General features: G+C 39.7%; 2 long non-coding RNA genes across 9 annotated transcripts in view; both read right to left on the bottom strand.

The window, feature by feature from the left end:
* The window catches only part of LOC144319235 (uncharacterized), an 824,173-nt gene that overhangs the window by 630,846 nt on the left and 170,211 nt on the right, over nt 1-23,116 (bottom strand). The window lies entirely within an intron of this gene.
* LOC144319225 (uncharacterized) overlaps nt 1-23,116 on the bottom strand; it is a 105,748-nt gene that overhangs the window by 80,995 nt on the left and 1,637 nt on the right. For all 6 annotated transcript variants that reach the window (XR_013385116.1, XR_013385118.1, XR_013385120.1 and 3 more), the window contains exon 2: nt 20,250-20,369. This is a non-coding gene — a long non-coding RNA (uncharacterized LOC144319225). The remainder of the gene's footprint in view (nt 1-20,249; nt 20,370-23,116) is intronic.

Genomic DNA, 23,116 nt, shown 5'->3' with positions numbered 1-23,116 from the left:
AATTTCCTTTACCAAAGGAAAACTTGTGCCCTGTATTTAGAGCTCTCCCTGAATCTGCTGGTTCTCAATGGCCTTTAGTTCAAAATATTCCATATGCCAAAAAGGAGTATTTTGAGGTGGCATCTCTCGGTACCCTTCACACTCGTGATCTGATCCTTCTGAAAAGACTGAGAAAAAAAAGGACGTCTTAAAGATTTTTCAGTCCTTACCTGTCCAATGACTTCCTTTGTTATTCTCAACTGTCTTAGTATCTGCATAGTTTTCTCTGGTTGTGTTAGGGACCATAAGAATCCAAGACTGAGGGTCTCCTGTGAAGACAATAAATTTCCAAGCTGTCCTTTTTAGCTTTGCAAGCAAAAGAGAGACAGAAGCCTGAGAAGGGGGAATGAGCAGCCAGAGTAAGCTGTCAGTTTCGCGAAGGTCATTGAGTCTGCTCTGGCTGCCAAGTTCTCGGGATTGTTCCCAAACTCCCACAGTGCTACTGCACTTTGGCTACAGCCTCTCTGCCACAGACTAGGATCTCTGGCTCATTCTGTGGCATGGAGCCAGGTTCCTCTGGGGTTTCAGATGCTCCCTGGGTCTTCACTGGGCACCTCAAGAAGTCACATTTTTGCTTTCAGCATCCTCGTCCACCTTTTCTGATCAGAACTAAAAGCTAAAGATATGTCATGACACTTCGAGTCTATTATTCCACCTCTGTAACATCACCTGATGCATCTTTAAAATCCTCAAAATGCTCTTGCTGGCAAGACCATGGAGAGCATCCAATGCAGCCTCCCACCGTGTCTAATGCACCACTAGAGACACTGCCACAAAAAAATAACAATAAAATTAATTATGTTACCACCAGGACCCTTCTCCCTGGGATCATTGAAGTTTCCTATACATTTTGTACAAGAAAAGTATCAAATCATCTTAATAAGCATATTTATTGTGGAATAATAATAATAACATTTATTGAGCACTTATGTGCCAGTCACTATTACAAGAATTTCCTCATTTAACTCTATAAACCATTATTTTTTCCCACTTTAGAAAAGAAAGGAAACTGAGCCATGAAATGTAAGACATAAAAATCATAAAGCTTCTGGACTATCTCCTCCCCTGAATTAATCAGCTTCAACCACACCCAAGATTTGATAATGATTCATGCAGTGTTCAAAATGTCCTTTTTATACTTCACACCTTAAATGTTCTCATCAGAGATTCCATGTATGGGTTTTTTATTCATCCATCCTTCTCAGTACCCAGAGGGCCTTTCAACCTGAAGAGAATATCTTAATTCAACTTTGGAATGTTTTCTTATGCTACCTATTAAATTTTTTCCATCTCTCTCTTCTACCTGTGGCCCTCCTGAAGCACATGCTAAGTCTATTTGGTACAGCCCAGCTCAATCTAAATCTTAATTGGGGCCTGGAGAAAATGCTTTAATCCTCAACCCTGAGCGCTTCAGATTCTCCTTTGGGAACTTTTGGAGGTGTGGATGTTTGGAATCACAAAGATTCGATTCAAGAGGTTCTAGAGGAGAGCCCAGGCACCTATATTTTAAAAAACCTAGAGGTAATTGCATACCTTAGAAACTGAGAACCTCTGTCTTCACAGTGATAAACAATATGATTTTTCTGTTTCATTTGCATGTTTCCACCTATGACAATCATGGACAACTATGAAGAATTCGGGGATTCTGGACCCTAATCAAATATCACCAAAAAAAAAAAAAAAAATAGAAGAAAGAGGGATGCCTAGAGGGCTCAGTCAATTAAGAGTCTGATTCTTGGTTTTGGCTCAGGTCATGATCTCAAGGTTGTGAGATGGAACCTTGAGCTGGGCTCTGTGCTCAGCAGGGAGTGTGCTAGAGATTCTCTTTCTCTCCCTCTGCCCTCCCCGTGCTTGCTTGCTTTCTTTCTCTCAAATATATAAATAAAATCTATAAAAAATATTTTAAAAAACGAAAAGAGAGGTATGGTATCACGCATATAAGAGCTGAAGAGAGTTCAGTGTGTACTTTCAAGGTCTTCCATTTTATGGACTGTAGGATTGGAGTTTTTCTTAAATTGTATCTACTTGGCCACAGTCTACTCCCCCATATGTTGTGAGCTGCTTCCTCCAGTTCTGTTTCTCTGTAAATCTGATCATATCCGCTTCCTATATGTCAGGAATGCTCTGATTTTCTTGTCTATGCATGGGTCCCTTTCTTCTTTCTCATGCCCCTCCATCTCTTCAAGAAGTATTGGGGGAATCAGGGGGCATGCCGATGCATCTGCTCTGCCCATCCTTAGAGGCAGTTCCTCCCTCCACATACTCCAGATTTGACTTTGTGAGGCACTGTTTTATTTACCATCGAAAAGGACTTTATCGATCCAATTCAAGGATAAGGAGAAATACATCTTTCCTAGCTATGGAAAGGATTGAGACCAGGGGAAATGACCTGTGCCGTAAGTCAGATTCACCAGCTAGGCTTAGGAAGTTCTTTTTCCTCCCTCTCACTCCCCATCTTTTTTCCTCCACATCCATATGACTGCCCTTACTCCCTGACATATGGCATATACTCACACTGCTTGTCCTAAAAGAAGGTTCCAGCTGGATTGGGGCTGGAAAGACCCCTGAATCATGCTGCTTATATTCCAGTAGAGAGCCAATTTCAAGATTCACCCTGGCTTACAAGCTGGATACTAAAAACTCTCTTAGCATGACATTTTGATGCTGAGTGAAAGATGCCTGTTTTCAGCAGAACAAGGCAAATGTTGAGAGGAAAGCCAGAAAGGACAGTAAAGCCATAGCTTCCAGGTCCCAGAACCAAAATATATGAGAGAGAGAAAAAAAAAAAAACTTTAGTCTATGAAGAGATACTTAAATTCTGGCAGGGGTCAGGTTTATTCTATAAATCAAGAAAAGCAACACAGATAACTAAAGGATCATAAAGAGCCCATATGAGTTTTTTAGTTTTAACTCCCACATCTGGCTCCCCTTGTACATGGGGAAGTTGGTTAGTGCTGACCTAGCCAACTGGGAACCTACAGAGCCATTGAAAAAGTGAGGCCTTTTCTTTTTTATTTTATTTTTTTTTAATTAATTTTTTTTAGTGAGGCCTTTTTATTTTATTTTATTATTTATGTATTTATGTATGTATGTATGTATGTATGTATTTATTTATTTATTCATGAGAGATAGAGAGAGAGAGAGAGAGAGAAAGAAAGAGGCAGAGACACAGGCAGAGGGAAGCAGGCTCCATGCAGGGAGCCTAATGCTGACCGGATCCCGGGTCTCCAGGATCATGCGCTGGGCTAAAGGTGGCACTAAACCGCTGAGCCACCGGGGCTGCTCACATGAGGCCTTTTCAATGAAAAAAGTACCAACTTCAGACCTAGATCACAGGGTCTCAACCTTGGCTGCTCAATAGAGTCATCCCATTGCCCAAGCTGCCCCCAGATCAGTTACATGACAATTTCTGTGGATGAAATACAGTCATTACTTCTTTGAAAGGGAAAAAGAAAGAAGAAAGAAAGAAAGGAAGAAAGAAAGAAAGAAAGAAAGAAAGAAAGAAAGAGAAAAAGAAAGAAGAAGAAGAAGAAAGAAAGAAAGAAAGAAAGAAAGAAAGAAAGAAAGAAAGAAAGAAAGAAGAAAGATCCTTAGATGATTTCAGTGTGCAGCCATAGTTGAGTGGACAATCATAAGGTGAATTTTAGGAAGAGATTAACAGTTAAAGGTCTGAGAAGGGGGAGAGCAACAGAGGGTTAGATGTGCAGATAAAGGTCTATTTTGTTTAAGGGGACAAGATGAAATGAACACTAGCATTCTCTGAGCATCTACTAAGAACCCCATGTTATTGTCCTGGCCTCAACCTCACTGAAGAGACACCGAGGAGTCTGTTTGTAATTAATTCATTCAAGGAAACTTTTACTGATAGCTGTAGGGTGCTTAGCGCTGTGATGGACAGTGGAACCACAGTGATTAATAAGATCTAATCTTGTCTTTCAGGAGCCAACAATGTGGCAATATAAAAACAATGAATTATGCCCATCAGATGAGTCTTCTAATAGAGAAAATTTAAAATAGCCATTGGAGCGGGACGCCTGGGTGGCTCAGTGGTTAAGCATCTGCCTTCAGCTCAGGTTGTGATTCTGGGGTCCTGGGATCAAGTCCCACATCGGACTCCCTGCAGGGAGCCTGCTTCTCCCTCTGCCTGTGTCTCTGCCTCTCTCTGTGCCTCTCATGAATAAATAGGTAAAAATCTTTTTAAAAAATAGCAGTGGGAGGGAATGATACAATTAAATCTGATTTATGTTTAAGGAGATCCAGAAATGACTCCAAAGGAAAAGAGATAATTGACAGCCATGGAAGGTGGAAGAAAGGCAGGGAGACCTAAATAAATAAATAAATAAATAAATAAATAAGGAGTCATACATATGAAGAGTTTATCTTGTAACTGTATCAGAATGGCCATGACATAGAGTTTTTGGCAAAGGGTAGCAAGGGATAAGATTTAAGAAGATAGAACTCAATTTTGAAAACTCTTGCATTGAGGAGTTTATGAACAATGACAAATCAATTATTGAAAAGTTTTTAAAAGGAGGGTGACATGATTGATCCATGTTTAGAAATCTCTGTTTATTATAGGGTGGAGTTGGGAGTAGGGAGGTGGGTATATGAAAAATCAGACATACCAATTAGCATTCAGGATTCTTTTTGTTTTTGTTTTTTTAATAATAGTCCAGCTAAATCTGTGCTAAAGTAGTGGCCATGTGAACAGAATAAAGAGGGATTGAAGCAAAGGAGATTTCAGAGAAGTTACAGCTTTGGTATGAAATTAGCTATAATGAAGAGAAAGAAAGAAAAAAACTGGATCTTGGGGTATCTAGCCTGAGTGAATGGGTAACACCATTGACCAAAATGTGGGATAAAGGAAAAGGAACAAGGTAGGAGACAGGAGGATGGGTTCAGTTTTGACATGAAATTGCCCATTTAAAGTCCAACATTGAAAGAAGAGCCTCAACTAACTTGTTCTCTATAAAGTATATAGAAACATAGACTCCTGAGTTGTTCCAGGATGGACACACCAGATGCCTCCTTGGGAAAGGATCCAGTTACTCTACAAGACAACAATTTAAAACTATTGATGATGATTTTGATGTACTCAAGGTCTCTGTATATCAACTTAGTCTTGAGGCTTCCTCAAAACCAAGGATTGTAACCTCAAGGGGTTTTGGGAGCAAGGTAGGTACTGCAAGTCAGAGAGGTCTAGAGTAAATTAGAAATGTTAAGCCCTATCAAAAGAAGAAAGCCCTCTTTCTGCCCCAAATGGTTATTCTTTGCTTTAATAGAAGATTTGTGTTGTCAGATCCTGGAATGTTGTAAAAGAAATTGTATTCTTATGGAAATGAATTCTTATGTAATCTCTCCCATTTTTACATGTTGTCAAGTAATTTTAAAAAACACTGTGCTAGCTGATGAAATTCATCCGTGACCCCTGGGCTTTAAACTTTCTCAAAACTGTAAGTTTATATATTTGCTTGTGTTATCATTTTAGAATAACTTTGTGAGAAGGAACTACAAAAGTTTCATATAAAAAGTAGCTCTTCTCATTGGCCTTAAATCTAATTCCTCCAAATCTCTCAAGATCCTCTTTTATCCTGTGGCAGGAATTTAGGGACAGGTCCTATTCAATTTATCCATGTCATTTTTCATTTTATTGACTTCAACAGAGTCCCTTCCGCTTTCTCATTTCTGAACAAATATTACAGATTAGTTTATATGCATAGCACAGTTAGTCTATAGACACAGAAGAGTTTATACATAGAATTGGTATTATATTTGGGCCATCCACAATGAGTATAATCTCCTCGCATTAGGAGAAACCAGAGCCAGATAGACAAGGCGCATTGTTCAAAAATCATACAATGAGTTTCTGCCAGAGTGAGTATGACAACTTGCTTTACTGACTTACTCCTCTGTCTTCCATATGCCTGGGCTGAAAGGTCTTCCTCTTTTCATGGCTGCATTAGTTAGGGGTTGCCATATAACAATATCAATGGTACACCACAATAGGCAATGGTTTCTTACTCATGTGCCTGCAGGTCAGCTAGGATTCAGCTATCTTCAGCACACTCTCTTGGCCTTGGCTCCAGATTTCAGATAAGGCTCAAGTCATCTGGGGTCACTCTGCTCCCATTCTGGGGCCCAGGGTACCTGGGAAGAATAATAATGACTCCCAGAGGAGCAAGCAAAAACACAAGGTGCTCTTAAAGTCTGGGCTCAGAATTCATGTGCTGTCATTTACCACATACCTCAGGCCAAAGCAAGCATTTGACAAAGCCCCACATCTATGGGGCATCAAATTCATAAACCCAAAGATCACAGTTTCCATTAACTGAGGGAATATATTGTGCCCAGTATTGCATCGAGCACTTTATGAATATCATTAAATGCCATCTTCACAAGAACCCTACGTAGTATGTTAAATCGCCTCCATTTTACGGGTAAAGAAATTGAGTCGCAGAGAGATTAAATAAATTGGTGGATGCTGCACCCACTTACTAGTAATTGACAGATAAAATGATCTATCATCTCACCACCGTATAATTCTGTCTTCTGTGCTCTGGAAGTTGTTGCCTATTTTCAGAAGTTCAATATATTTTTGAGCCTTAGAATTGAGTCTGTCATATCATGAGTTGGTCCATGTCTGTGTGTTAGACAGCAATAGTCATGGTCAAATTCTGTAAGGTCAAACCCCTGTGGTTACAAGAACAAAAGGAATAGAGGAGAACAGCAAATAAGACTGTAGGAGAAAGACTGGCTCCTTCCATGGCAGCGATCCCATTCCATATGTTCCTAGACTGAAATTATGACAAAGAATGCAAATGTAATTCTGTGCCAAAGTAATAGTGTGCAACTATTGGGTGACATGTTAGCTGTTTTACCTTACAGCTTAGCCTTTGAGTTAGAACCATAAATAAGAGTGAATATCTTTCCCCTAGAAACACAGCCCCAGAGACCATATAAATAACTAGAGCTGATTTAACTTGGGAGTTCAGATAGAGCAGACAAGGGGCCATGACATTAAGTCAAATGTCACTCACACTCCTTTGTACTAACACAGATTCCTAGCCAGAAAGGGCAAGACCTGGCAATGAAGCTGGCCATAAAGGGATGTGTGATGAATTAGGTCCTACATCAGAGATCATTGATCCCTGTGATGTTCTTTTGATAATGAGGGATCCTAACCTTTCAATCAGCTTTTATTGTGCCCTAAATCATAATGCTGGGTTTCTATTTTGGTCCATGCTGAAAATTGTTGTTCTGATAATATTCAGGTTTACCAGACTATCTCTGAAAATATTTCAGAAGAACTGCCTTAATCTGACAAAGGCTTTTTCTTGAAACTAGAGTCCTGGACTTGAATCTGTTCCATCCTCTCTACTAAGTATGGCCCTAAAAGATTCTCCAAGGACCTGCTGATATCCATAATTTTCACTCTCCACTAGCCAAGACTGAACAATCGCTGCTCTTTAATAAAGGATCTGCATGGCCAATCAAAAGAAATTATATTTTTATGTAAATGTATTTTTAGGTAAACTCTCCCAGCTGGTACTTTGATGATGAGGAAAATTTAGGAGTACCTTCAGACCCTCAATTAGCCATCAGAGGTCAGTAGAGAAAGCATCTCAAGTTACCTAAGGCCAGACCTATCAATATCAGCATCACTTTTCTTGGTATCTGGCACTGAGCACTGTCCCCTCCATGGCTAGTCTGGAGATCAGTAAAGAACCATGGTCTAGTCCAGGGTCAGTAAACGATGACCTGGGCACCAAATTTGGCTCATTGCCTGTTTTCATAAATAAAGTTTTATTGAAACACATCCATGCTCACTTGTTTATGTGTTGTCTACAGCTGCTTCTGTACTATAGCAGCAGAGTCAAGAAGTTGCAACAGAGACCATATGGCCTGCAAAGCCTAAAATATTTACAATCTGGCCCTTTGCAGAAAAAGTTTGCCAATCCTGGTCTAGTCCTTTGGATATCTAAAAAAAGATGTGTCCAGGTCCTTGAGCTGAGTATTATCTTTAGCATAGCTCACTGTCTTTCAATTTTTAGGGAAATACTCTACCTTATAATTGAAGTAGAGGTATTGTGAGTTAATGTGTTTAAAGCTTAGACATTACATCAGTTTTAAGATATATCTGCCAATTATATCTTTATATTTTATGTATGTTTATATTTTTTGACAATCTTTTCATCAAGAGAGAGTCTTTGTCCCCTCCTCTTGAATCTGGCAGGCTTGTAACTCATGTCTATCCAATAGAATGTGATAGAAGTAATGTGCTATGACTTCTGAAACAACAACTGAGAAAAAGATGGTGTCGTTTTCATCTTGTTTGATGGAACACTGATATTGGAATCTTCAGCCACCATTTAAGAAGTCTGACTCAGGGCCACCATACTGTGAGGAAGCTGAAGCCACTTGGGGAGGTGAAAAAAAAAAAGTGAACACTTGTGCACTGTGGGTGGGAACATAAATTGGTGCAGCCACTGTGGAAAACAATGTGGAGGTTCCTCAAAAAAATAAAAATAGAACTACCATTTAATCCAGCAATTCCACTTCTGGGGATCTACCTGAAGGAAATGAAATCACAATCTCAAGGAGATATTTGCAACCCATGTTCATTGCAGCATTATCTGCAATTAGCCAAGATATGAAAACAATCCAACTGTCCATCAATATATGAATGGATAAAGAAAACTTGGTGTACACACACACACACACACACACACACACAGAAACGAATTATTATTTGGTCACAACGAAAAAGGAAATAAATTCTGCCATTTGCAACAACACGGATGAACCTTGAGGGTATCAGGCTAAGTGAAATAAGTCAGACAGAGAAAGATAAATACTGTATGATCTCTTGTAAGTGGAATCTAAAAAAAACAAACTGATAAAATCAGAGAGCAGATTGGTGGTTGCCAGGGCCAGGATGCAGGAGTGGGAAATGGGTGATGATAGTCAAAGGGTGTAAACTTCCAGTTTTAAGATGATTAAGTTCTGTGCAGTATGGTGACAACAGCTAACAATACTGTACTGAATCTTTTTTTTTTTTTTTAGATTTTATTTATTTATTCATGATAGTCACAGAGAGAGAGAGAGAGAGAGAGAGAGGCAGAGACACAGGCAGAGGGAGAAGCAGGCTCCATGCAGGGAGCCCGACGTGGGATTTGATCCTGGGTCTCCAGGATCGTGCCCTGGGCCAAAGGCAGGCGCTAAACCACTGCGCCACCCAGGGATCCCCTGTACTGAATCTTTGAAAGTTACTAAGAGAGTAAATCTTAAATGTTCTCACAACACACACACATAATTTCTAACTATGTAAAGTGATGAATGTGTCAACTAATTATAGTAATCATTTTGAAACATACACATACATCAAATCATTACATTGTTTACCTCAAACTTATACAATGTTATATGTCAATTATATCTAAGTAAAGCTGGGGGAAAAAAGAAAAAGAAGAATGGCTCAAAATGTAGAACCAGAAGCCCAGAAGGTAAAGACAAGAGCCATGAGAATAACTCTAGGGGTATAAGACTGAGTGCTATTCAAGGATATTTGCCTGGCTAGATATCAGAAAAGCCATTGACCAGTGGCTGATATGTATCTCTTTCCCACATACATCTTTCTAAACTGGAGAGGCAATTGTAGCCTTAAATCACCATTGTGTATCAGGTGTGTGGAGAAGCAGATGAATTGTCTCTCGAGTCTTTAGATTGAAAGAGCACATACTCAAGAAACCCAACCAAAGAGCCTCATTCACACCCGGACATGACTTAGAGAATGAAATCCTAAAATCTGATGCCAACTCAAGCCAAACTCTGATCTGACAGGTAGCATCAGCTTCCGGCCATGTGAGGGGGCAACTTTGGAAAAAATAAAGCATCATGAAAAAGACCATGAATACTTGAAAAGGGGTCAAGAAAAATTATAGGAAAGTATACAGTCATGGAAATTAGATCTCAGTGATGAATTAGAATGGAGATGAGGGAAGTATGCTAGACACCTCTGTAACTCAGCAAACATAAAAGCAAGTTTTTCTTGCCTACTGTGACACCACTTAATGTTGAAAATAGTATCAAACAATATTCTTTGCTGCCTGAAGACCAGTCAAAAGCTGACCTCACCCCCTCATCTCACTTGCATCACATACTGAGATGGATCAATGGATAAGTGGCCCAGATGCCACCTTGGTGTTCACTTTTTAAAATGACAGAAACAAAAAAATTGTCTCTACATCATGAGCCAGAGAACAATATTGGGCCCTCCAGCTGGACAGCCTTGTCATAATCTGCCATGCTTAACCTCACTCTGATCTCAGACTCAGTAGTATAGTAATAGCAGATGATGTAAGAGAAAAATTGTCAGCTTGCCAAATCTATCCCAAACTGAGGTCTATCTGAAAAGGCTTGTACAGATTCCTTTGATAACAAGTAGATTCTATGACTCTTGAGTAGTGCCTCCTGTTGGTTACTATTTATGGCAGGAAGATAAATTTGTTAGTTTTATTCAGCAAACCCACAAAAGAAAGAACAAGCCCTTGTGACCTTGGAAAAGAGAACAAAGAGCAGAAGCTAAGATCTGGACCCAATGAGCAGCCATGTCACGGCCAGAGTGATTTCCTCTTGTTTAGACCATGCTACTTTCCAACATCATTTCAGGATCAGAGCTGATTAAAGCCTAAGAGTTAAAGTATCTTCAGCTCCGCACCCCTGTTGGGTTCCATTTTGTCAACCCCTTCCCTTGCCACCTTCTGTAAAGCTGCTGGGACAAATCTGAGCAGGAATAGGATAATAATAGCAAAGAGGAAGTAGGATGCAGAGGGACATTTGAGGCCACTCTAAGTAATGAGACAATACTGGAGAACCCATTAGTTCCAGCAGAATCTTTGTCAATCCCTTTGCCTGCCATGAGCCTGCTTCCCCAGGAGAACTGCAAGGATGAGCATCTGGCTTGCTGCTGTGAGCACAAGCAGAGCCCTGAAAATCCAGGGGGACTGGGAGCTGGAAAATCCAATTGTTAATGATGATCACTATGAACTATGTGTGTCTGCTAAGGAGTGACAGTTCTCCGAAGCCTAAACACCCTGTCATTTGCACACCTGAGACATGGGAGATTGTGAGCCCCACATACAGTCTTACTAAATATCAAATTCTATATTTCAGGCACCAGCCTCTCAGGGGAACCCAATCAACACAGAAAACATCAATGCAGACACATGCACGGTTTGATTCAGTGGAAAGCTTTCTGCAGGTACCGCAGAGTCAAGTAGTGCAGCATTATTGGCAGGGCAGGGAATACAGAAACAGAGGCAGGGCACAGAGAAACTTTTAGCCAAGATGTTAAATGACCCAGGGAATTAATGGGGGGAAAATGAGGATGAGAAAAGAAGAATCTCAAGAAGAAAGAGAACAGTTATGGGAGGGGAACAGAGAGGATGAAAGAAAGGTAGTTCATAATAGAGAAATAATGGAAAAAAGAAAACCTCTGTCTTCCAAAACCAGTCTTTTTTTTTTAATCATGTAATACCTTGATTATTTGTTTACATCTTTGATTTTTACTCAAATTTGAGATTTAAAAACCGTCTACATTGCCATTATAGTTCTCACAGCATTAGCAAGATTCTTCAAGTAGATGTTAAATATATACAGGAGGAACAAAGGAAAAGGGGAAACCAGCCTAAAGAGCTAAAGCCTGGATGCTCAACGTTCTTCTTCAGTATTAAATTTGTTCTCTGCCTCTGTCTCTCACCCAAGTCAAGAGCCTGGGGAGCATCCATAACTTATCCCTCTTCCTTGACCCAATTCTCCATCACTATCCTGCTGACTCTGCCTCCCAATATTACCTGTGTGCATTACTTCCTTCCCATCCATGGCATCTCTGGCTTAAATGATTGTACAAAGGCTTTGTCGGTCCATTTCCCTCTTGGGCTGCCAGTGTGATCATAGCCAAAGCAGGAAATAAGTGGCATCCTTTATTTTTAAGTGATATTTTGACAAATTATTGAAATGATTATTATTTTCAATAATTTAAAAATTGTTTTGGCTTAGAAATACCTTTATTATATGAAGCCACAGATCACTGTGTAAAGCTTTTTTTTTTTTTATTAAACCGCTTATTAAAAAGATTTTGAAAATTCTTAGGGGGGAAAAAACTGTAAATGTTTCCCATTAAGTCAGAGCTACATACAGATTATATTTAAAATATATATTTGTATATTTATAATTTAGAGAGAAAAGATAGGGAACAACAAAGCAAGGGATGCTGCACTTAGATCTGATACTTGATTATTTCCCACAAATCGTATTTCTTGGCAGAAGGGGTTAACCAGAACCTTCCTCACATGAAATTCTATGATGGTTCCTTATCAGGTGCAAGGCAAAGTCCAAGGCCAGGTAGGTCCTGGTTATGGGACACTATCTGGGCTTGGCCCATACCCCCTTGAATCCCTTCTAGTATTTTGGGGTTCCTCTACCCCTACCTCTCCTAGCTTCTATATGTTTCATCTAAGGGTCCACACCTTAGATTCTCTCTAGAGGGCTACTATGCATGAATGGAGAATTTTTACCCAAAAGTACAGACAAGCAAAAGTCAAGGCAGCCTATGACTCCCTGAAATAAGAGTACGCAAGTACAGCTCCTTGCCTCAAGTAAGGACCAGCTGTGAGGTGTAACACTCCAGAGTTCATCTGCAGATCAAGTTGAGGCTAGGACTTTGCCTAAAATCACACCCTTCCCATGGGTGACTGGGTGGTGCAGTCAGTTAAGCATCTGACTCTTGGTTTCCTCTCAGGTTATGATCTCAGGGTCGTGAGATCCAGCCCCAAGTTGGGTTTTGTACTCACTGGGGAGACTGCTTGAGATCCTCTCTCCCTCTGCCCCACCCTACTCTTGCTCTATCAAATAAATAAATAAATCTTAAAAAAAAAAAAAAAAGATCACACCCTTCCTGGGTATATTATTTATCTATTGATTCATAGCAAATTCCTTCAAAAATTAATGGCTTAAAACAACAAACATTTATTATCTCATACAGTATCTGAGGGTCAGGAATCTGGGAGCAGCTTACCTGGCTGCAGGCAGGTTGTCAGCTGGGGAGGCAGCCATCTGATGGGGATGGAGAATCTGCTTCCAAGATCACTCACATGGCTGTTGGCAGGAGGCTTCAGGTCCTTGCCAGATGGGCCTCTCTATAGGGCTGCTCACATGACATGGCAGCTGTCTTCTCCCAGAGCAAATGATCAAGAGAAGGAGAGAGCTAGCACGTGAGCAAGAGAGCACCAAAACAGAACCGAATCTCCGAAGGGACAGGCCTTCACTTCTGCTACATGCTGTTGGTCACACAGATCAGTCAGTAGGATGTGGGACAGGACAGCAAGAAAGGATACCAGGCAGTGGGGATCAGTGGGGGGCCCTCTTGGACACTAGCAACCACAGTTGGCTTCTTGCCTTCTCCACTCTGCTCCTCCTATTCTCTAATCAGATTTTTCTGGAAGCACTTCTTCCCCCATCCTCTCACCCCCCCGCCAAGCTTTACTGATATATAATTGACATACAGCACTGTTTAAGTTGAACAGTGTACCTTGACTTACATATATAATGAAATGATTAACTCACTAAGTTTAGTTAACATCCATCATCTCAAAGATACAAAAAAAAAAAAGAAAAAGAAAAAAATTTTTCTTGTGATGATAAGAATTCTTAGGATTTACACTGTTGGCAACTTCCATACACCTACAGCACTGTTAGCTATAGTCATCATCCTGCACATTACGTGCCCAATACTTATTTATCTTATAACTGGAAGTTGGACGTTTGATCACCATTCCTCCAATTTCCTCACTCCCACCCCCTGCCTCTGGTAATCACAAAGCTGATCTCTTTCTAGGAGTTTGGCTTTTGATTTTTGGTTTTGTTTTTAGATTCCACATGTGAGTAAACTCGTGCAGTATTTGTCTTTGTCTGACTTATTTCAATTAGCAAAATACTCTCTGGGTCTATCTATATTATCACAAATGCAGGATTTCCCCCTTTTGTGGCTGAATAATGTTCCATTGTGTTTATACACCACATCTTCTTTATCCATTCCTCTGTCAATGCAAACTTGGGTTATTTCTGTCTCATGATTATTGTAAGTAATTGCTGCAATGAACGTAAGGTGCAGATATAGCTTCAAGGTCCTGTTTTCAACTCCTTTGGATATAGAGTCAAAAGTGGAATTGCTGGTTCATATGATAAGTCTCTTTTAAAATTTTTGAGGAACCTCCATACTGTTCCCCATCATGGCTGTACCAGTTTACATTCCCACCAATAGCACACAATGGTTCCCTTTCCTCTACATCCACACCAGCATTTGCTATCTCTTGATTTTTTTTTTTTTTTTTTGATGATGGCCATTCTAACAGGCATTCGGTGACAACTCACTGTGGTTTTGATTTGCATTTCTCTAATAATTAGTGATACTGAGCATCTTTTCAAGTACCTGTCGGCCATTCATATATCTTCTTTGGATAAATGTCTATTCAGGTCTTTTGCCTATTTTAAAATCGAATCTTTTGTGTTTGTTTTGCTATTGAGCTGTGCGAGTTTTTTAAATGTATTTTGGATATTAAACATTTTTAAGATTTTATTTATTTATTCATGAGAGACACACAGAGAGGCAGAGACATAGACAGAGGGAGAAGCAGGCTCCCAGTGGGGAGCTCGATGTGGGATGCAATCCCCGGACCCCAGGATCATGCCCTGTGCTGAAGGCAGAAACTCAACCACTGAGCCACGCAGGCATCCCTGGATATTAAACTCTTTTATCAGATACATGGTTTGCAAATATTTTTTTTCCATTGGGAGCCTTTCTTCTCCTTCTCTTTCTCCTCCTCTTCTTCTGTTTCATCTGCTTCTTCTACTTCTGCTTCTGCTTCTATATGGAGCACTTCTTAATGAATCACTTGCATCTGAATCCTGGGCTCAGGGATTGCTTCTATGGAACTCAAGTCTGCGAGCTTCATTATGTGGCTTTTGCCAACTGTTTCTAACTTCATCTCTTGCCAACACATGCTTCTCCCTTGATGCAGTAACAATACTGAAAGGATGCTTGAAATTACCAGTACCTGGCACATGATCTCTCTCTGTCCTCACTCAGAGTCTTCATCATCTTTTTATCTCTATCACTTGATACCATTAAATATTTGTCAAATGAATGAAGGAGTGCATATGTCCTAAAGTACTCTCTGTCCTTAATTGACTACTGCACAGAGGAAAGGAAGATGTGACGCTTTGTTCCATCACCATGGGTAAGTGTGAGGACTCTATCATGTCTTTCAAACTCTGGGAAAGGAAAATAAAGAACTATGTTCATCCATTTATTCAATCACTGAATTCAATATTCAGTAAATATTTACTGAAAGCCTACTGTGTGCCGAACACTTTCTTTAGTGCTAGACATGTGGCACTGGAACAGAGAGACTCAACATCTACCTTTAGGACTTACAGTCTAGTGGAAGAAATAGTAACAGCTAAAAAGTATGGGATGTCACCATGTCCCAGGCACTGTCCTAAATAGGCATATGGATATGGATATAGATATAAATAAATATATCACTTCATTTCTCACACAACCCTGTGAGGGAAGTCATTATTTTCATTGTGTAAATAAGGAGAATAATACACAGACCATAAGTAGCAGACCTGGAATTTGAACGCAGGTAATAATGCTAAAGAAATATTATTCATGACACTTGTTGAAAACTGTAAGGCAGACTCTTTTTGGGGAGACCACTGCGATGGGGGTTCTGTGGTAGAGAAGAGAGACTGCACTCAACCTTAGATATAACAAGAGCAAGTAGAGATTGGCAGCCAAGGATCAAGGTCAGGAGTCAGTGGATGGGAAATTATTAAAAGGAAGCATCAGGGGTAAGGGGAATTCTGCTAAACTGACAGCACAGGATTTTTTTTTTTTTTTTTTCTGAAGGCCAGGGTAATAAGATATCAAAGGTAGAGGAATAAGGAATTTGATCAGATGTCAAGTGTTGTCAGATACCAAAGCTGGGGGGTGAGGAATCTGATCAGAGATCAAAGGTGAGGGATTCTCACCTAAACTGACCCAGCAGGATTCTTGGTAAAACTGGACTAAATGGGATCCCTGGGTGGCACAGCGGTTTAGCGCCTGCCTTTGGCCCAGGGCGCGATCCTGGGAGACCCGGGATCAAATCCCACGTCGGGCTCCCGGTGCATGGAGCCTGCTTCTCCCTCTGCCTATGTCTCTGCCTCTCTCTCTCTCTCTCTCTCTGTGTGACTATCATAAATTAAAATAAAATAAAATAAAATAAAATAAAATAAAAATAAAACTGGACTAAATAAATGGGTCAAGGACAGAGCCCAGCGGCAAGATCTTATCAGAAAGAAGACTCAGAAGAGCTGGGCTACAGTTAGATCCAGGAGAGTCTTTCAGTAGCATATTCTAGAACCCATAATCTTCTTCTTCTTCTTTTTTTTTTTTTAGAACCCATAATCTTGTCTACTCTAGTCAGCGGGTAGGAACTGCCTTGACAAGGCAGTGTTAACCACAGAGCTCTTTGCTTATCTGGGTTTTCTTATCCCTACAGTAGGCTCTACTTGAAAACTCTGAGGAAAATACTGGAACAGTGCTGATACCTGCTTACCTAGAAAAATACTGCCACTTGGAGCTGGAATGGGTGTGAGAGGTAATGCAGTGGCGAGTGGGTCTGAGCTAGAATCTGTGGTCCTGTCTGTGTCCTCATCTGCATGATAAGGGCTGAGAAATATGGTTCCAAGATTCTTCCCTCCATTCCCTCCACATGGCCTTAGTGGTCTAGCCTTAAGATTTCACCACCTTTGCGGCATGCACCCTTGCATCATATTTATCAGCCTGCATACCTCATTTCCCCTGCTCGACAGTAAGTTAAGTGTGCAGTGAGTGCTCCTGTACACACCATTATACATCGTAGGTATGTCTTATGGTAGAGGATGGGTCTCTGTATCCAAGGAGCTCCTTCAAAATGCTCCTTCAAGGTCGCAGAGGGTGTGAATGAAAGAGTCAAGATTACAATGCAGGCTTGTCCCATTTCAACGCTGGGGCTTTCAACTCACACCCAGTGACTCAGGAAAGAGCAGTTGCTTGAGTAGAATTGCTGCTGGGTTAGCAAACCATTCCCAAAACCCTACCTGAAATGTTTCTCTCAGCCACACACAAACTCTCACTCACAAGTTCAACATGTAAATTTCAAAATGCCCCAGATGGCACATCTCACATAGAAATCTGTCATCTTGTGAGCAAAGTAGGTCCTGGCTTGGATTCTCAGTGCATAAACACTGTGAGGATGTATTTCAGAGATTACAAAAAAAAAGATTTCACCAATATCGATATTTTTATTTTTTCAGCTTCATGGGAATTCATTGTATTATTTCTTGCTTGCCTATATATATAAATTATAATTTATAATAATCTTTTTAAAGGAAAAGGAGGCATTTTCCCCCAAAAGATACAAGTTGCATTGAAGATTGACATATTTTCAACTTCCCAGTGATACCTGGACTCCCACAAGGTTGTAAGGGTTGGGGTCCCAACAGGAAATACATAATGTGTGCAGAAGAGGTAACTGAGTTTTACAAATGGGATCACTTAGAAAGTAGTGGGTAGAAATAAGAGAAATTTACAGAGATGGTGCAGCACCTCAAGACCAATAGCAAGAATTAGCAAGAAGGCATTAGCACCCTTGTATTTGAAGGAGCAGAGGAAACAGGTGTTTAAGGAGATATGGAGAGCTGTGGACAGGGCATCCACAAGAGATGCCCGAACACTGCCCATTTACAGCCTGGTTGGGTGGGGAGGGATGGATGTCTTGCCCATCCACCTTCTCATCTCCTGCTGGTGCTTCCCATTGGCTTCACACAGCCAGAAACCACAGGTGAGGGAGGCTGGATGAGGGCACAGAGCAGGATGGAGAAGAGTATACAGAGAATCTGGAGAGACAAAGTGAATATCCAGCTCAGGAGCCAGCCCCATCTGCCTGGAGCCCAGCTCCTGAGAAATCAGATGTCAGAAAAGGGGTAGTAGGGGCTCACATGTAAGGTATGGCATATCTACTTTTCCAGGAGCGAACATGCATCCATTTGGCTAAAATAGGGAATCTCCTCAGTAACAAATAGTTGGGTGGATATATTAGCTCTGCTTTCCTTAACGGGGAAAAGCCAATCAATGCAGAAAAGAGAAAGAACAGAATCAAATGCTATAATGAGGAAGCATAGCGTGACTGTAACAGTCATGCATTTAACATCTGAAAATTCAAATACGTTGCAGAGGTGGCCAGAGGGGAAAAGAAAACGTGTTTAAATAATGCAGGAAATTCTCCCCACCACACATTCCATAGGCTTATGTATGAAAGTGAGCATAAGACAGATGACATTAATCCACTGTTTTCCCCATCAATCTCATAGTGCAAGCATTTGCCACACTAAATGTGATTCTAGTGTCCGTAGATACAGGTGCTTGCGTACCCTTTATGGCATATTTTAGATTACTATACATGTCAATGTTTAGGTACATGTGCAGATTTGTATATGGAAAGTCATGTGTACCACTCTTTAAAAGCAATTTAAGAAATGTTCAAGGGTTTTAATGCTCTAGAGCTGTGATCAACACTTTCCTAAATTAGAAAAAAAAAAACCCTGCAAAATATTTTTGAAAATGAACTATTTTTATGTACTGCTTTCTGTTCACTGACTTTAAAGTTTCACTCCTGCATAAGCTATGACTCTACTATAATCCCTTAACCACCAGGAAGGCATTAGGAAAGGAGCCTGGGGAGAGCCCATTGTGGAAATAGGTTGAGAGTAAAAGGAGATTTCTGAGGAGAAAAATGAATTAAAGTCCTCAGAAAAATCTAGTAACTTACTAACTTTTGTTTCTGTAAACAAACATTTTTTAAACGCTTAGCAATTCCCTTAGGAGGTCGGAAATAAGTAATCCTTAATCAAACAAAGAAATAAAAATCTAAGCAATTATCTTCAATTCCATCATAAGAACCAAGGATAGGGCTTCAATACAATGGATTCCAGCCCATCTACAACACCTGGGGTTAACTGGTGTGCTCTGGTCTCAAAGTCAGCATGGATTAAGGTCGGGTGGAGTAACAAATATCCTCCAAATTTCAGGCACTTAAACAAATCAGAGCTTATTTCCTTTTTTATTTTTTTCGCCAGCTTTATTGAGGGATAATTGACAAATAGAAATTGTATATATTTAGAATATACAGTATGATGATTCAATATACGTTAAATATGTAACACCTCCATCATTTCACCTAGTTACTTTTTTTATGAGAACACTCAAGATCTACTCTCTTAGCAAATTTCAAGTATACAATAATACAAGCATAATAATAATACAATGTGGTATTATTAACTATAGTCACCATGCTGTGCATTAGATCCCCAGAACCTATTTGTCTTTTAACTGAAAGTTTGTACCCTTTGACCCACATCTCCCCATTTCTCCTATCCCTACCCCTACCCCCCAGCCTCTGGCATCCACCATTCTACTCTCTGGTGCTCTTGAGTTCTACTTTTTTACATACCATAAGTGACATCATATGTTATTTGTCTTTCTGTGTCTGGCTTATTCCACTGAGCATAATGTCTTCTGGGTTCATTAATGTTGTCTTCTTTTGTGACTTTTGTGACTGAATAATATTCTACTGTATATATCTATATCACATTTTCTTTATCCATTCATCCATTGATGGACACTGATGGCTTATTTCTTACTCACTCATCTGGGGGCTCTATTATGTCATACTTGTCCTCTCTCTACAGTCCAACCTGATGGAGCCCCCACAACATCAAACATTGTGGGGTCATGGTGGTGGAAAAGAGCATCTCACGATAGTAACAAAATGCCTGAACTAAGGGTGACACATGACTCTACAACTCACACTCTCTGGCCAGAACTGGTCACATGGGTCCACCCAATGGGGCCAAGAACAGCAATCATCATGGATCCAGAAGATATATGTAGTACTTAGCATCATTGGCCATCAAATCTATATAATGCCCTATCCCTTATCCTGAAAGCAGACTATCCCTTATCCTGTCCAGACCTGGGCAACTGAACAGAATGGGAAATTGGGATCCTCAGACTACTTGGTCAGCAAAGCCAGAGAGAAGATTTAAGCCATTTGGTCACCAACCTCTGCCCACGTCATCAGGACAGTATCCTTTAAAAGACTGGAAATATAGCCAAGGACGTCACTTGCCAGTGCTTCAGTGTTCTAGAGGTGTAGTTATCAAACATTTTTGATCATGATCTCCTGTGGGAAAAAAATCTTGGAGAATGCACTGCTAATGTATATGACACATCTATAAACTTCATGTACTATAGTGCTAATATGTATTATGTACATCACTAAACATAGAAAAAGGAACAAAGGATGAGAAAAATAAATATATAGTCTAATAATGTTTCCCAACCAATATATCATCTCATACCCTCCCTGGGGTTTCTACATCCCACCTCAGAGACCCACTCCCCTAGAGGATCCACAGGTTTAAGTCACATTCTTCAGAACAAAAGACCAACAAGAAAGGAATCCGTTTACATAAAATTATCTATAATCCCAGATATGACGCCCAAATAATAACTGCTAATATCTTGGTACACTTCCCTTTTCTCTGCACAGCTACCCATACGTGGAAGTATTTTTAAAAAGATATTATAATGGACAAACTGCTTTGTAATCTCCTTTTCACACTGAACACATTATGAACACCGTATTACATATTCCCCTACATCATTTTTGTACCTTTTATTTTCCTTATTTGCACAGTAATATATGTTCATTGTGAAATCCTATTAAATGTGTATAAGCAAAAAAGAAAAGAAATACCCATTTTCCATTACCCAGACAGAACAACTTTTAACACTTTGCTGTTAATTTTTTTTTTTTTTTTGCCAGTTTCTTTTCAGTGCATTCATGGTCCTTCATTAATGGGATCATGCTATGCATTGTTCTTCTGTAATCTGTTTCATCATTTCATGTATATTGTATACTCCTTTCCAGGTAATGAAACACTCTTCTACAACACCTTTTGAAGGACTCTATATGGCAATGTTTCCAAAACTGATGTTCTCTGAACATAATTCTGGAAGATTCCCATAGGTACATTGAAAGAAAAATAAGTTCTGCTGTAAAATAAGTTTGGGAAATACTGCCTATTTGAATTGTCATAATGCACAGTGGCTATTAGAGTCTCTGAAAAGCCTACTAAAGAAAAATATTTGACTTTGTTTAACATGGTGTTTCTCAAATTTATTTGAGCATGACTCATTTTTTTGGAGGCACTTCAAATACCATCCTCAAAGCAGTGCTAATTACTCTGTAATTATATTCTGGTTCTGTCTTCTTGAACATGTAAGTTGTCACAAATACTTTACAAATATCTGCATTGCAATGAATAATCTCGTCTCTGTATCTTGTGCTCTTCATATATTTTAATATAAATTTAATAAAGCAGATACAATTAATATCAGCTTGAAGAGTATATAGATTTTACAAGTTTCTCTCCTGACAAATCATTTCTCAGAAATGTCGAATTTATTTATACTCCCATTGTCAGGACATGAGAATACCCATTTCCACACAATCATGTCAGCTTTGGGTGTTATCACTGAAAAAGTAAGTAAATACATAAATAACTGGTCTTTTTATTTTGAAAGCAACTAATGCTTATCATAGGAAATTTTTAAATTAATATAAAACAGAGAGAGAGAGAAATCACCCACAATCTCATAACTTAAAAATAACCAATATCAACATGGGAGATAATATAAAAATATGGGTGTTGTTGTTTTTATTTTTTTTTTTAAATATTTTATTTATTTATTCATGATAGTCACAGAGAGAGAGAGATAGAGGCAGAGACACAGGCAGAGGGAGAAGCAGGCTCCATGCACCAGGAGCCCGACATGGGATTCGATCCCGGGTCTCCAGGATCGCACCCTGGGCCAAAGGCAGGCGCCAAACCGCTGCGCCACCCAGAGATCCCCGGTGTTGTTGTTTTTAAATAAACCCTACTGGGCAGCCCCGGTGGCTCAGTGGTTTAGCGATGCCTTCAGTCCAGGGTGGGATCCTGGAGACCTGGGATGGAGTCCCACGGCAGGCTCTCTGTGTGGAGCCTGCTTCTCCCTCTGCCTGTGTCTCTGCCTCTCTCTCTGTGTGTGTCTCTCATGAATAAATAAATAAAAATCTTCAATAAATAAATAAACCCTATTATGCAAGTTCTTTATCATGCTATTTTATGATTAATATTATGTCTTTAAAATATTATTTCTCGCTTAAATTTTCATTTGTTTTTTTAAGATTTTATTTATTTATCTGAGAGAGAGAGAAAGAGAGCAGAGGAGCAGACAGAGAGGGAGAGAGACTCTGAAGCAGACTCCCCACTGAGTGCAGAGCCCAATGTGGGGCTTGATCCCACGACCCTGAGATCATGACCTGAGCTGAAACCAAGAGTCAGACACTTAACTAACTGAGCCACCCAGGAGCCCCCACGTTTGTTTTAATATAAGCGAAGCTGAGCAGTTTTTCATATGTTTATTATCTCTTAGTTTCTTTTAGATACTTACTTATTCACAGCTCAACCCTTTGTGTTTTTCTTATTATTTTGGGGGTGCAATTTATATATATGCTAAAAACCTTAACTATTTTTCATGTATGTTGCAACTATTTTTCCCACATTACTGTTGAGTTTTCAATTTTACATGTATAGTGATTTGCATAACAGAAATTTCTAATTATTACTTAGTTAGAAGTTTTTTTCTTTAGCTATTGATCCTGTAAAAATTAGAAATCCCATCTATACCTTAAGATTACATTCTTTTCTTCCAGTATTGATGGTTTTAAATCTTTGATCCAATGGAAGAAACAAGAAGTAGGTGCTATAGTCAGAGAAATGGGCTTTATGCTTTCTTAATTCATGTTCAAACCTGGTGTACATGGTGTAAATAATGTTGTGCAGAAACATCTCTCAAATCCTACCCTACTTCTTCTCCCCCTTT

Source organism: Canis aureus, chromosome 8 (assembly GCF_053574225.1).
Source record: "Canis aureus isolate CA01 chromosome 8, VMU_Caureus_v.1.0, whole genome shotgun sequence".
In the NCBI taxonomy this organism is placed as follows: domain Eukaryota; kingdom Metazoa; phylum Chordata; class Mammalia; order Carnivora; family Canidae; genus Canis; species Canis aureus.
The sequence above is the reverse complement of the archived record's forward strand: the minus strand, read 5'-3'. Positions and strand labels throughout refer to the sequence as shown.